Below are 15,201 nucleotides of genomic sequence, written 5' to 3'. Positions count from 1 at the left end.
ATGTTTACTGCACCACTATTTATAATAGAGAAAAATTGAAAAGAATGTAAATATCCATCAGAAAGCTTTTAACTATGTTATGTCTATACTATGGAATGTCATGAGCATTTAAAAACAATGAGGTAGATTTAAAAATAGGCAAAGGACTTGAACAGACAGTTCTCTGAAGAAGACATATAGATGGCCAAAAAGCCCATGAAAAGATGTTCAACATCACTAATCATTAGGGAAATGCAAATTGAAATCACAATAAGATACCACCTTATACCTATTAGGATGGCTGCTGTTAAGGGTAAATAAACAACAAGTGTTGATGAGGATGTGGAGAAGTTGGAACTGCTGTGTACTGTTGGTGAAAATGTAAAATGGTACAGCTGCTATGGAAAATAGTATGATGGTTCCTCAAAAATTTTTAAATAGAACTACTATGTGATCCAGCAATTCCACTTCTGGGAATATATACAAAAGAATTGAAAGCAGGATCTGGAAGAGATATTTGTACACCCATGTTCATTAGCATCACTATTCACAATAGCCAAGAGGTGGAAGCAACGCAAGTGTCCAAACAGATGAATGCATAACCAAAATGTGGTATATACATGCAATGGAATAGTATGCATTTATATTATTCTGACACATACTACAATATGGATGAACCTTGACGTCATTGCGCTAAGTGAAATAAGCCAGTCACGAAAAGACAAATACTGTAATTCCACTTATATGAGGTACCTAGAGTAGTCAAACTGGACCAATTAGAACATCCGTATTCCCTTTGCCATTGTGATTATTTCAAACATGGGTGATCAGGGTCAAGCCAAATAGTCTTAATCAGAGCTCTTACTGGAGAGTTGTTCTTCTTCTCTGGGAGAACTGTTAGATAATGTTGGCTTTGCAATTGAGTGACCAGATGTGCCAATACATTAGAAAAGGCTACCTGGGTTTTACTTTAATTGTATGGCCAAACCTAATCCTAACTAATGTAAGATGTACGTCTCCTAAACCAACATAAATAAAATGGAAAAAGGAAGCTCAATTCACTAAAAAATTAAAATTAAAAAATAAAAAAGCAGAATACACTACTGGAGATCTGTATACTTCACTACATGTAAATTTTAAAAGAAAGAGGAAAAAGAAATGCAGAAGAGGGGAGGGAAGAAGAAATAATGGAAAATAAAAAACTAAGTTGGTAGGGAAAAGTCCAAACACAGTAGTCATGATGAATGAATGTGACTAGGTTAAGTTCCCTTATTAAAAGACAAATGCTCAGATTGGCTATTTTTAAAATCTTGTGGCTATATGGTATTTACAAGATGTGCCTAAATCAGGATGACACAAATCTGTTGGAAATAATGGGAAAATACACTTTCCACACAACCCAATAACTCCACTCCTAGGAAATCTAACCAAGAGAAATGAAAACTTACATCTACACAGAGACTTGTACACCAATGTTGATATTATCTTTATTCATAATAGATAAGAACTGGAAACAACCCAAGTATCCATCAACAAATAAATGGATAAACAAACTGTGCGTTCATACAATGGAATACTATTTGGCAATAAAAAGAATGAACTACTGATACAATAACATGATGAATACAATAACATAGATGAATCTACAATAACATAGATGAATCTTAAAACTGTTAAGCTGAGCAAAAGACTGTATACTGTATGATTCCGTACATATGAAACTCTAGGAAGCACAAACCCAATCTACAGTGATGGAAAGTAAATTGACTGCCTGATGTGGAGGGAGAAGATTGGCTCTTGTAGAGGTACAAGGGAGTTTGGGGGGATGATGGAAATTTTCTCTATTTTGATTGCTGTGATGGCTACTTGGATATATTGATTTGTCAAAAAGCATTGAAATGTGCACAAAATGGGTGCATTTTATTATTTGTAAATTATACCTCAGTAAATTAAAAGATGGGAAAAGGCATGCAAAAATAATATGCTGTTTGAATATGCAATATGGAAAATATTGAGGTTTTCTTTGTAGCCTAACATGGTCAATTTCATGAAAGTTCCATGTACACTTGAAAAGGAGGTACATTCTGTATTATCTGGTATTATCAGGGTAAAAGGTTTGATATTTATGCATAAGATCTACCTGATTGTTTAGGTCACCTGTATCCTTACATTTATTTTTGACTCTGATCTGTCTCACACTGAGAGAAATAGAGTTTTCTAATCTTAGTATACTTTGTCTATTTCTCCTTGCATTTCTTAGAGTTTCCACTTGGACGGAAGTTGCTACTGTGTTGTTTTGTGCATGGATACTCATAACTGATATTTTTTTTGTGAACTGTAGCCTTTAGCATTATAGTGTATTCTTTTTGTCTCATTTAATGCTCTTTAGCCTGAATTCTACTTTTTCTTATATTAAGAACAGGATCCTTGCTTTCTTTTTCTTTTTCTTTTTTGTAATGCATTTGCCTTATCTACTTTTGCCTGTCCTTTTATTTTTAGCTTTTCTGAATTCCTTACCCCCAAAGTAAGGTGCCCTTGCACAGTTCATCTTGTAGACAGAATTGCTAGAGACTAGTCACTTCTATGTGTTTTGTTTTGTTTCCTTTTCTCAACAGGAGTGTTCGCTCTAGTTGTCCTGTTCCTATTCCACCAATTGTATATTTAGTGTTATAAGGGCAGATAATTTGCCCTCTTGGTGCATAGGTCTCTAGATCAAAAAAAAGCCACACCTCCTGACACTGATACTACTACATATACCCCTTGCTGATGGCTGTGCTCCACCTAGATATCGTGGACTTTGAGCATGATGTCATGATTGTACAGGACTTTGAGAGTGTCTGTGTGGGGGAGTTGTGTAGTGTATACTTGGCCTGTGGTAGAGAAATTGAGATCAACATTTGGTAACTAGAAGGGTAGAGTGTAGCAGTTTTTTGTGCTGTTTACCAAATATTTCTGGCTCTCTTGTTTATGGACTGAGGGTAGGATGGCTCTTCTCCACCACCTTTGAAGTTAGGTGTGGCAATGTGAGTGAAGATGACGTATATCATTTCTAGGCAGAGGTTTTAAAAGTCATTATGTGATGAACTATGCTCCCTTTGGCCTGCCTTTCAAATCATGAAAACATAGAGATGGAACCTTGCTTTGCCTGGATCCCACAGAACATCCCAACACTAGGGTAAATGAAAAATAGGCATTTGTTGTTTTAGCCACTGAGATTTGGGTTGGTTTTTTGTTTGTTTTTTACAATAGCATAACTTAGCCTATACCAACTGATAAAGCACATGTTGAAAAGTCTGTGTTAGAACAGTTGGACAAGAAAAAGAAATAAAAGGTATCCAAATTGGAAAAGAAGAAGTAAAATTATCTCTGTTCACACATGACATGATCTTATGTAGAAAATCCTAAAGAATCCATTTGTAAAATCTGTTACAACTAATTAATGATTTCAACAGAGTTTCAGGATACAAAATCAACATGGAAAAGTCAGTTGCATTTCAGTATGCTAACAATGACCAATCAAAAAAGAAACTAAGGAAACAATCCAATTTGCTATAGCATTAAAAAGAATAAAATACCTAGGAATAAACCTAACTAAGGAGGTGAAAGACTTGTACACTGAAAATTACAAAATGTTGCTAAAAGTAATCAGAGAAGATACAAGAGAATGGGAAGACATTGTGTGCTGTGGATTGGAAGACTCAATAGCAATAAAATGTCCATACTACCCAAAGCGATCTATGGATTCAATACAGTCTCTTATCAAAATACCAATAACATTTGTAGAAATGGAAAGGAAAAAATGCCAAACTGGTGTGGAATCTCAAGGGATCCCGAATAGCCAAAACAATCTTGGAAAGGAAGAACAAAGTTGGAGGCCTCATGCTTCCTGATTTCAAAACATACTACAAAGCAAAGTAGTAATCAAGACAGTGTTGTACTGATATAAAGACAGATATATAGACCAAATGCAACGATAGAGAGCCCAGAAATAAACCCATACACATACAGCCGTTCCTCCATATTAGCAGGGGATTGGTTCCAGGACCCTCACAGACGCCCAAATCTGTGGATGCTCAAGTCCCTTATATAAAATGGTGATGTATTTGCGTATAACCTATACACATCCTCCCATATACTCTAAACCATCTCTAGATTACTTATAATACCTAATGCAATGTAAATAGTTACCAGTGCACAGCAAATTAAAATTTTGCTTTTTGGAATTTTCTGGAACTTTTTCCCCTAAATATTTTCTATCCCCAGCTGCTTGAATCTACCAGTGCAATACCTTCGGGTATGTTGGGCTGACCGTATTGCCAAATGATTCTCTACAAGGGTACAAGACCACACATGGGAAAAGGACAGTCTTTTCAACAAATGGTTCTCAGAAAACTGGATATCCACATGCAAAAGAATGAAGTTAGACTCTTACGCCATATACAAAAATTAACTCAAAGTGGATTAAAGACCTACACACATGACCTAAACTATAAAACTAGAAGAAAACAAGGGAGAAAACTTTAGGACATTGGATTTCACAATGATTTATTGGGTGTGACACCAAAAGCATTGACAACAAAAGCAAAACTAGACAAATGGGACTACATCAAACTTAAAACCCTTTGTGTATCAAAAGAAACAATCAAGAGAGTGGAAGATATGGGAACATATTGTATGTGTATAACTGATTCACTTTGTTATAAAGCAGAAGCTAACACACCATTGTAAGGCAATTATACTTCAATAAAGATGTTTAAAAAAAAAAAGAGAGTGGAAGGCAATCTAAGGAATTGGAGAAAATATTTGGAAATCATATATCTGATTAGGGATTAATATCCAGAATTTATAAGGAACTTCAACTCAACAACAAAAAACAGCCTGATTTTAAAAACGGGCAAAAGACTTGAACAGACAATTCTCTGAAGAAGATATACAAGTAGCCAACAAGCACATGAAAAAGATGCTCAACATCACTAATCATGAGAAAGGCAAATCAAAACCACAATGAGGTATTACATCTCTGCTGTTAAGGTAGCCACTATCAAAAGAACAGAAAATGAACAAGGGTTGGTGAGGATGGGACCAACATCCTATTAATTGGAACACTTGTGCACTATAGGTAGGAATGTAAAATGGTACAGCTGCTATGGAAAATAGTAGTTTTTGAGGTGGTTCCTCAAAAAAATTATAGAATTACAATATGATCTGGCAATCGTAACTTCTGGTTATATATACAACAGAATTCAAAGCAGAATCTGAAAGAGATATGTGCACACTCATGTTCATTGCAGCATTATTCACAATAACCAAGAGGTGGAAGAAACCCAAATATCCACTTAAAAATGATAAAGATGGCAAATGTAATGTGATGTGTCTTTTACTACAATTAAAAAAACATATTACAAGATCCAAGCGATGCACAGTGAGAAATGAAAGTTTGATGATCAAAGGAAGTCACAGACCCATTAAGAATTGCTTCTCTATTTGCTGTAGTCCTGTGGGACTCATGGACACAAGCCCTGTTGGCTTTCAGAGCTAGGTGTTTTAGGGACCCATCCCTGATGTGAGAACCTTAAAAGTTGGGGCACAAGATGTGGGTCCAAACCTTTCACTCCTCAGGGAGAAGGTGGGAATTGGGGGTTCCCCCCAAATTGTATGGCCCTGTACTGAGGGTGAGGTTCATGGTGAGAGTGTGTCTCAGCCTTTCCTACCCATTTTGAGGTGAGTATTTTCTCATCTACTTGATGTGTAGATGTCGCTAAGCTAGTTTCTGGATTTCTCCCAGAGGAATTGCTCTGTACGTGGCTGTACATTCTGTGTGTCCATGGGAGGAAGGAAGTTCATGAGCTTTCTATGTCACCATCTTGGGCCCTCTTCATAATAAGGAAATTTTTTAATTATAGAAAAATGCAAGGAAGTCCTCAAAAATTGACGGGGACTTGCCAAAAGAAACAGGAACCAGCTTGAAAAGTCTCATGTTGGTCAAATTTGAGACAATTTAAGGATCAAAATTAGTAATGACAGTAGTGGATTATCACATGATTATTTTTAATTTTTATCGATATATATTTGATGTATAACATTGTAGAAATGTAAGGTGTACAACATGTTCATTTTTAATAAAGAATCCATGTGTCCATAAGATATTAAGAATAAACAAAGAAAATGGGAGAGATGAGGGAGCTTTTTTTTTTTTTAATTTTATTTATTTATTTATTTATGGCTGTGTTGGGTCTTCGTTTCTGTGTGAGGGCTTTCTCTAGCTGCGGCAAGTGGGGGCCGCTCTTCATCGCGGTGCGCGGGCCTCTCACTCTCGCGGTCTCTCTTTGTTGCGGAGAACAGGCTCCAGACGCGCAGGCTCAGTAATTGTGGCTCACGGGCCCAGCCACTCCGCGGCATGTGGGATCTTCCCAGACCAGGGCTCGAACCCGTGTCCCCTGCATTGGCAGGCAGACTCTCAACCACTGCGCCACCAGGGAAGCCCCGAGGGAGCTTTTTTGTATAGGAATATTACAACTAATAAATGTAGAAGGAAGAATAGAAATATAAAATCATTTACAATCACCATTGTAATAACTGATTTGGGCAAGAATCATCAGTGGATGTCAGAACCATTGGTAAAAAGCTGTAGGGAACAAGATATTTTCAGAACCTCAAAGTATTATCCCATAGATTACTGTACATACCTTTACAATAGAGAAATTTGGCAAACACTGCCTTACCCAAATGATCACACTTGATGTCACTACTGATGAGACAAACTGACATAATGTACATCATGTTGTGGGGTATATAAGGATACATTAATTATGTAGTATTTTTGTCCCCCCAAATTTAAAAAAAAAACTAAATCTAATTATGAGGAAACTGAAATCCAAAGTTTAGGGACATTCTGCAAAACAGTTGGTTTGGAGTCTTAAAAAATGTCAATGTCATAAAAGAAAAAAAAAGGCTAGAGAACTGTTTTTATATTAAAGGAGACTAGGCATGAAAACTAAATGCAATGTGTGATCCTTGATTGTACCCTGAATTAAAAAAATAAGAAACTGTAGAGTTCTCAGAGCTCCTGGTACGAGCATCTTCCCTTGGGTGGATTCTTGGCTTTTCTCCCAGCATGGCCCCCAAACACCAGTCTTCCCCTCCACCCCAAGCAAAGAAACCGAAGAAACCGAGACTGACTCCTGCCTCCAAGCCAGAGGAAACGTCTGCTTCTCCGAACTTGACGAACAAAGAAAAAGAACAGCAAGAAGCAATTGAACATATTGATGAAGTACAAAATGAAACAGACAGACTTAACGAACAAGCCAGTGAGGAGATTTTGAAAGTAGAACAGAAATATAACAAACTCCACCAACCATTTTTTCAGAAGAGGTCGGAATCGATGGCCAAAATCCCAAATTTTGGGGTAACATTTGTTAACCATCCACAAGTGTCTGCACCGCTTGGGGAGGAGGATGAAGAGGCGCTGCATTATTTGACAAGAGTGGAAGTGACAGAATTTGAAGATATTAACTCAGGTTACAGAATAGATTTTTATTATGATGAAAACCCTTACTTCGAAAATAAAGTTCTCTCCAAAGAATTTCATCTGAATGAGAGTGGTGATCCATCTTCAAAGTCCACTCAAATCAAATGGAAATCCAGAAAGGATTTGACAAAACGTTCAAGTCAAACGCAGCATAAAGCCAGCAGGAAGAGACAGCATGAGGAACCAGCAGGCTTCTTCACCTGGTTTACTGATCATTCTGATGCAGGTGCAGATGAGTTAGGAGAGGTCATCAAAGATGATATTTGGCCAAATCCATTACAGTACTACTTGGTTCCGGACGTGGATGATGAGGAAGGGGAAGGAGAAGAAGATGATGATGATGAAGAGGAAGAAGGATTGGAAGATATTGATGAAGAAGGGGATGCGGATGAAGGTGAAGAAGATGAAAATGATGATGAGGGGGAGGGAGGAGAGGAAGATGAAGGAGAAGATGACTAATGGAACACTGATGGATTCCAACCTTCCTTTTTTAATTTTCTCCAGTCTCTGGGAGCAAGTTGCAGTCTTTTTCTCTTCTCCTCTTGTGTTCAGGTGCCCTGTTTTTGAGGTCTCTTTTCTCCTTTATACTATGGATCACAACTTATTTGGGGGGAAAATACCTTGAGCAGAATTCAGTGGGAAAAGAATCTCTACCCCTTTCTGTTCCAAATTCATTTTTATCCTTTCCTGTCTCAACAAAAACTTTATGGAATCAACACCACCATTCTCTGTGGGAAAAAAGAAAAACCTGCTCCCTTAGCTCTGCTGGAAGCTGGAGGGTGCTAGGCCCCTGTGTACTAGTGCATAGAATTCTAGCTTTTTTCCTCCTTTCTCTGTATATTGGGCTCAGAGATTACACTGTGTCTCTATGTGAATATGGACAGTTAGCGTTTACCAACATGTATCTGTCTACTTTCTCTTATTTAAAAAAAGAAAAAAAAAACTTTAAAAAATGGGGTTATAGAAGGTCAGCAAAGGGTGGGTTTGAGATGTTTGGGTGGGTTAAGTGGGCATTTTGACAACATGGCTTCTCCTTTGGCATGTTTAATTGTGATGTTTAACGGACATCCTTGCAATTTAAGATGACACTTTTAAAATAAAATTCTCTCCTAATGATGACTTGAGCCCTACCACTCGATGGGAGAATCAGCAGAACCTGTAGGATCTTATTTGCAATTAACATTCTCTATTGTAATTTTGTCCCTGTTTATTTTTAAATTTTTCTTTTTGTTTCACTGGAAAGGAAAGATGATGTTCAGTTTTAAACGTTAAAATTGTACAAGTTGCTTTGTTACAATAAAACTAAATGTGTACACACACACCAAAAAAAAAGAAACTGTAAAGGATATTATTGGGACAATTGAGGAAATTTAAATAATGGGCTGATTGTAATTGTATTTATGTTAAGTTTCCTTAGAGTGAATAGTATATAGTAGTTGCATGTAAGGATAGCTTTGTTCCTAGGAAATACCTGCTGAATGTTTAGGTGTGAAGGGTCACAATAGCTTCAAGTAACTGTTTAATGGATTGGGGAAAAACAGATAGATAGACAGATAGATGGAAGAGGGAGGGAGAGAGAGAATGTAGCAAAACATCAACAAATGATATGCCTAAATGAAGGGTATATAGGGTGTTTATTTGCTTTTTTTTTTTGGCTGCATCCTGCAACTTGCAGTTTCCATGACCAGGGATTGAACCTGTGCACTCTGCATTGGCAGGCAGATTCTTAACCACTGTGCCACCAGTGAAGTCCCTTGACTACTGTTAATTGAGTCAAGGGTAGGGCATCTTACCCACAAACATCTAATCTATAGATTGGCAGGGGGTTCATGAGATGGACTGTCTTAAGGAAATGGATCCTCTCTTTGGGGAATATAGATCTCAAGACATGAAGAGTTGAACAGCTATAGCAAGATTAGAAATCATACATAAAGAAAAGCAGGGATGCACCTGAAACAAGAGTACCAAGATGGCAGAGTCCTGGGATAAGAACTGATCAAAAACTTACTAATGCTGAGAGAGTGACAGCTAGGTCTACACTGGGTCCTAAGGGCCACCCAGTTCCTGAGCCACATTCCACTCTCTGTGAGACCTACATATTCAGCCCTTCTTGTAGTGACAAGTAGGGTTCTTAAACTTCCATGGGGCCCAACTGTGTGTCTGAGGTTCCTGTTTCTCTATGTATCCTTAAAATGTACCTCCAGGTTTCAGTTAGGGTGGTTCCAGTGCAAGTAGCGGGAATCCTAACTCAGTCTACCTTAAACAGTAAGGAAATACATCTCAAATAACAGGAGTTTCAAAGGTAGTGAGCTCTATAAACAGCACTATCAGGGCTGAAGCTCCATATCTCTCAGTTCTGACCTTCCCCCTCTGTTGGCTTTGTCATCAAAGCCCACAGTTGGCTGTAAATAGCAGTTGGAGCAACATGTTCCTTGTTCATATCTCTTAGAGAGAAATAGGGTCTCTTCCCCAAACCATGTAATAAAAATCCTGCTCGTCAGCATGATTGTGCCAACTTTGGACAGATGCCAATCTTTGAATGGCCTAAGAAATGCCACATGCAGGGAATTCCCTGGCGGTCCAGTGGTTAGAACTCTGCACTCTCATTGCTGAGGGCCCGGGGTTCAATCCCTGGTCAGGGAACTAAAATCCCACAAGCTGCACAGCAGGGCCAAAAAACCAAGCCAAAACAAAACAAAATAAAAAAGAAATGCCACAGGCTGATTAGGTTAAGCCAGAATCTCTGAACCAATAAAAGGCAAGGAGATGATATTGGCATGATTGACTTTAACTGCAGCGACCTACTGTTGGAGCTGAAGATAGTCAGCTTTTTCTTAGTGACATGGGATGTGTAAGGGAAGATGTGGACTCCTGAACAAAACTGGGATTTTATCAAGGAGGAAGAAGGAAGGAAATGGATGTCCTGAAGGCAGACAATAGTATTCACTACACCTCATTCTCAAACAAACCTGTTGTTTGAGGTGGAACTATACAAGTTGGAACTATGTTTCAGCCTAGAGAGAGTTTCTGAACATTAGTTTTTCTAAGTTTTCCTCAAGTAACCCACTTTAATATTTCTTAATTCTCCTTTAATTTTCCCACATAAAAATATGTAATACTTATACATTCAAAAGCATACATTTATATTGAGTATATATGATATGTGTATTTAAATGTATACCTTTGAATGTATGAAATACTGTATAACATATATAGATACTATAAAATATTACATACATAGAGTATATTTAAGGGATAAAGAATATTACTAAAATGAACACCCTTGTACATATAACCTAATTTAAGAAAAAGAATATTACCCATAACTTTGACACTTTCTATATAATCCTCTCTGATTACGTTCCCTCCTTCTCTCACCTCCACCCCACCTCTTAGGTAACCACTCTCCTGGATTTTGTATTTGTCATCCTTTTGGTTTACTTTATAGTTTTACCGATTACTTGTATACCTTAACAATATGTTTGTAATGTGTATGCTTTTGAGTTGCCTATAAATGAAAACATGCTGTATATAGTAATTTTTGTGGTAGAATATACATAACATAAAATTCACCATGTTAACCATTTTCAAGTGTACAGTTCAGTGGCATTAAGTACATTCACACTGTTGTGCAACCATCACCACCGTCCAACTCCAAATTTTTTTGTTTTCTAAAACTGAAACTCTGTACCCATTAAACAAAAACTTCCAATTCCTCCCTTCCCCCAACCCCTATCAATCCTGATTCTATTTTTTGTCTTCATGAATTTGACTACTCTAGTTACCTCATATAAGTGGAATCATATAGTATTTGTCCTTTTGTGACTGGCTTATTTCACTTGGCATAATGTTCAAGATTCATTCATGTTGTAACATGTATCAGAATTTCCTTCCTTTTAAGGTTGAATAATATTCCATTGTATGTATAAGCCACATTTTGTTTATCCATTCATCTGTGGATGGGGCACTTGGGTTCCTTCCACCTTTTGGTCATTGTGAATAATACTGCTATGAATATGGGTGTACAAATACCTGTTCAAGTTTCTGCTTTCAATTCTTTGGGGTATATATCCAGTATATAGTTTTTTGCAACTTTCTCTTTTTTTCTGAGTTATGTTTGTGAGATTCATCCATGTTAGTTTTAGCTTTAGTTCACTCACCTTAATTGCTGTATGATATTTCACTGTGTGAATATTAAACAATTTGTTTATTCATATTTTTGCAGTTTTTAATATTACAAACAGAGCTTTATTCTTTTACATGCCTCCTTGTACATATGTAAAAAAGTATCTGTAGTCCAAGATAATATACTTAGAAGTGAAATTGTGTCATAAGGCATTGTATGTCTTCAACTTATTGAAGATAATATATTCCCAAATTATTCTTTAAGTACTGTATACATTCGTACTCCCATAAACAGTGTGGGAGTTTCTGTTGCTCCACAACCTTATTAGAACTTGTCATTGTCAGTGTAACAGATATTGCCAGTTGTCCCAGCATTCACTCTTCCCTTCTTCCTTTAATAATAGGTCTTATGAGTTTTATTTGGGTTGCCCAAGTAGAAATTTTATTTCCCAGCCTTCCTTGCAGTTAGGCATGGCCTACCATTAAGTTGTAGCCAACAACTTGTAGGGTGTAACTGAAAATGATAAGTATCTCTTCTGGGTTATGACCTTAAAAGGCATGCTCCTTGGGACTTCCCTGGCCGTCCAGTGGTTAAGACTCCGCGCTTCCACTGCAGGGGGCGTTCGACCCCTGGTCAGGGAACTAAGATCGCACATGCTGCAGGGCAACTAAGTCCGCATGCCGCAACTGCTGAGCACACACACAACAACTAGAGAGACTGCGCACCATAACGAAGAGCCTGCACGTCGCAGCTAAGACCTGACATGGCCAAAAATTAATTAATTAATTAATTTAAAAAAAAATTTTTTTAAAGGTATGCTCCCCTAACCCATTCTACCTCCCCACTGACTAGATGCAGATTTGATGGCAGGAGCCAGAGCAGCCACCTTGAACCCAGAGATGGAAGCTTTAGGTTAAAGATGACAGCTTTGGACTGCTTACCTCTGAATTGTTCTATGAGTGAAAATGAACTTTTGTTTTGCTTAATCCACTGTACTTCAGTGTCTCATTGCTATAGCAGCTTGGACTACTTCCTAATTAACACATTTATTCTTTGATTTTAAAATCATTCCCAATTTTTCCTTGCTCAGAAAGCCTCTGTTTATTCTCTCTCAAAATCTTTGTGGTGGTATTCTTTTTGCATTTGACTGATAATGCTAATCTCCTTTTTATGCCCAGGTCTTTGAATACATTTGCCTGAAAATGGAGGCCCTTCCCCCGGGGAGTGGATATTTGTTGCTTTTGTTTGCTCACATCCACTCCTCCTTTCTAACAGTACCCAGACTTTTTTCTTGGCATATTACACTCAAATTATATGCAGTTGTATTAGGATTTAGATCAGAGTGCCCAGCCTTTTCACTGTAGATGCTGAAGGGAGAATTGGAGAATCCTTCCCCTTGTTAGGGGAAACACTGACTGAAACCGCCAGCCCTGGCCAGGCAACATAGTAACCACTTGCATGAGTTATCTTAAACAGGAGGTCCTGGTAAGGAACGCAGAACTAACAAGCAACCACCAACTGGAAGAATTCGGGAAAGGTCAAAAGGAGAGAGGAGATGCCAATCCATATGTCCTTCCAACCTCCCAGAATCCTCGCTGGAATTCATTTTGGCCTGGCGATGCGCGAGCCACCAGGAAGGACCCTGAGTCAGAATGATTGGCCAGAGACAACCCGGAAACTAACCCCATTCCCATAAAACCCGAGACTGCAAACCACGTGGCAGAGAGTCCTCCTGGGTTCCCTTACCCTCCTGCTCTCCACCTTAGTGCCCCTTCCCGATAAAGTCTTGTTTTGTCAGCACGTGTGCCTCCTCAGACAATTCATTTCTGAGTGTTAGACAAGAGTCCACTCTTAGCCCTGGAACAGGTCCCCCTTCCTGCAACACTCGCACCATCCCTTCTATCTGAGAAGGCATTGAGTGGCTAAAGGAAAAAAAAAAAAAGAGTTTAACCTTATTTCATACAGCATCCAGAGCTTTGATAGTAGAATGGCTCCTGGATTGGCTTTTTCCTGCTCCTAGACCTAGTTATATGGCCTTCTTGTCTGTTTTGTGACTTCTATAATATCTTTCCAAATATATTTCTTTTAAAGTTTTAGCTGCTGCTATGGATAACATCCAAAGAACTGTAAGAGGTTAACTACTCTCAAGTTACAGGCTCTCCTAAACTGTGCAGATCCATTGAGAATGAAGGACTGACCACATGCAATTGAGATTACTTATTAACACCTATGGAGTTTTTTTTTTAGGATAAAATGAAGGCGTGACTCCATGGTGATAAGAAGGGAAAGAAGTACTCACGCACACTGCCAAGGTTATATATGACCAGGTTACCCTGAGCCTAGACACTATCCATCCCAAATCTTAAGAGGTCCAATAGCAGATAATCTGCCTCTAGATCCTGTTGTTTAGAATGGTACAAGCTGCAAGAGGTAGCAGGGATTTTATTCCACAAAATAATACGCAAGCCACCATTCAATCAGAATATGGTTTCAAACCACTAGCCAATCAAATGTCACCCCCTTGTCCCAGCCCTCACCCAAATCTCCCTAGTAACAGTAAGAATGAAACATAAGGAAAGAAGGGCAGCTGGATTTTTTTTTTAATATTTATATATTTATTTGGCTGCACCGGGTCTTAGTTGCAGTATGCAAGACCTTTAAGTTGTGGCATGTGGGATCTAGTTCCCTGACCATGGGTCGAACCCTGCCCCCCCACCCCCCCTGCATTGGGAGCGCAGAGTCTTATCCACTGGGCCACCAGGAAAGTCCCGGGCAGCTGGATTATAAACCTAACCCAGAGAAGGCTCATGCTGAGTTGATTTTGACAGCATTGACAATTAACAGCTGACAACCACCCCCCCCCCGAGTTTCCCACACAAAACCGAATCTGTGTGATTTGTGCTATAATTCATCCCTTATTTCATTTTGAATAAGAGCACTTTATGTGTTCATTGTTCTTTACTTTTTGCATTCTAGATTAGTAAAATTAGTCTCTAAAAAATGGGCTTGGGGTTGGTCATATAACGTGAAATCAATGTTACTAAAATGTCATGAGGAGAGTATTACACAAACAATGAGTCTTCTTTTAAATAATTTTCTGGAGACGGGTTCTGTATAATGAAGATGGCTGTGACTTTTGAAAATTAATTGTGCAGGCTACAAAATTTGAACGGCCAACTATATGTTAGTTCCTTAAGTGTAAGAATGTAGCAGATAGAGGCTTCCCCGATGATGCAGTGGTTAAGAATCCGCCTGCCAATGCAGGGGACACAGGTTCGAGCCCTGGTCTGGGAAGACCCCACGTACTGCGGAGCAACTAAGCCCGTGAGCCACAGCTACTGAGCCCGCATGCCACAACTACTGAAGCCCGCGCGCCTAGAGCCGGTGCTCCACAACAAGAGAAGCCGCTGCAATGAGAAGGCCCTGCTTGCCGCAACTAAAGAAGGCCCGCGCACGGCAACAAAGACCCAACGTAGCCCAAAATAAAATAAATAAATAAATAAATTTATATTTTAAAAAAGAATGTAGCAGACAGGATTTCCTATAGGATCTAGAACAATGATGAAAT

The 15,201-nt window shown here is 38.5% G+C and overlaps 1 pseudogene across 1 annotated transcript in view; it reads left to right on the top strand.

Moving 5' to 3' along the window:
* Positions 1 to 15,201, top strand: part of LOC309625020 (protein SET pseudogene) — a 19,036-nt pseudogene extending 3,835 nt beyond the window's left edge. Inside the window, exon 2 of the transcript XR_014249964.1 lies at positions 6,163 to 15,201. The product of XR_014249964.1 is annotated as a protein SET pseudogene (transcript). The remainder of the gene's footprint in view (positions 1 to 6,162) is intronic.

Source organism: Balaenoptera borealis (genome assembly GCF_965194805.1).
Source record: "Balaenoptera borealis genome assembly, chromosome: 3".
Lineage (NCBI taxonomy): Eukaryota > Metazoa > Chordata > Mammalia > Artiodactyla > Balaenopteridae > Balaenoptera > Balaenoptera borealis.
Note: the sequence above shows the minus strand (reverse complement) of the source record. Positions and strands in the feature narration are given on the sequence as shown.